Source organism: Merops nubicus, unplaced genomic scaffold (assembly GCF_000691845.1).
Source record: "Merops nubicus isolate BGI_N331 unplaced genomic scaffold, ASM69184v1 scaffold50336, whole genome shotgun sequence".
Classification (NCBI taxonomy): Eukaryota; Metazoa; Chordata; class Aves; order Coraciiformes; family Meropidae; genus Merops; species Merops nubicus.
Genome location: NW_008616569.1, coordinates 4,214 through 4,795, shown reverse-complemented (window position 1 = coordinate 4,795; position 582 = coordinate 4,214).

Below are 582 nucleotides of genomic sequence, written 5' to 3'. Positions count from 1 at the left end.
TGCCGTGTCCCCTCCCTTCTTCTTTTTTTCCTCTTAAAAAAAAAAAAAAAGTTGAGATGTTGATATGTATCAGATGTATCTCTGCTTTTTTAGCAACTAAACATGTTTATTCCTTTCTGCACCGGGAGGTTTGGCTGGTAGATCCCTCAGGCTCAAAGCAACTTGTGGGGCTGGGTGGATGTGAGGCCAGTAGAGCTGCGCTGGTTTGAGTTGCTGCCCTCTGTTCCTGCAGGAAGCAGCAGCTCCGCAGGCAGCTCTGTGAGCCCACTGATGGCACTGGAGCTGCTTCCATAGTGCTAGGGGCAGATACTGGCCCAGTGCAGCCCCAGCCTCCTCGGATAATTTGTGTCTGTGTGTGTGAAGGCTGTTCGATGTCGTCTGATACATAGTTTTAGATGGGGACATATGTGCTTTTAGGATATTGTTCTTTTTCTGCTTGGTTGCTTGTTTATTATGGAATTACTTTTTATGCCTCTAATTGTGGCATCAATCATGCAATGAGTAATTTCCTCTGCAGGTGCCACTCTCTAAAGTTTACTGTGGACTTGATCCCATAATTCTGTTGACTTTCAAAGGTTAGCC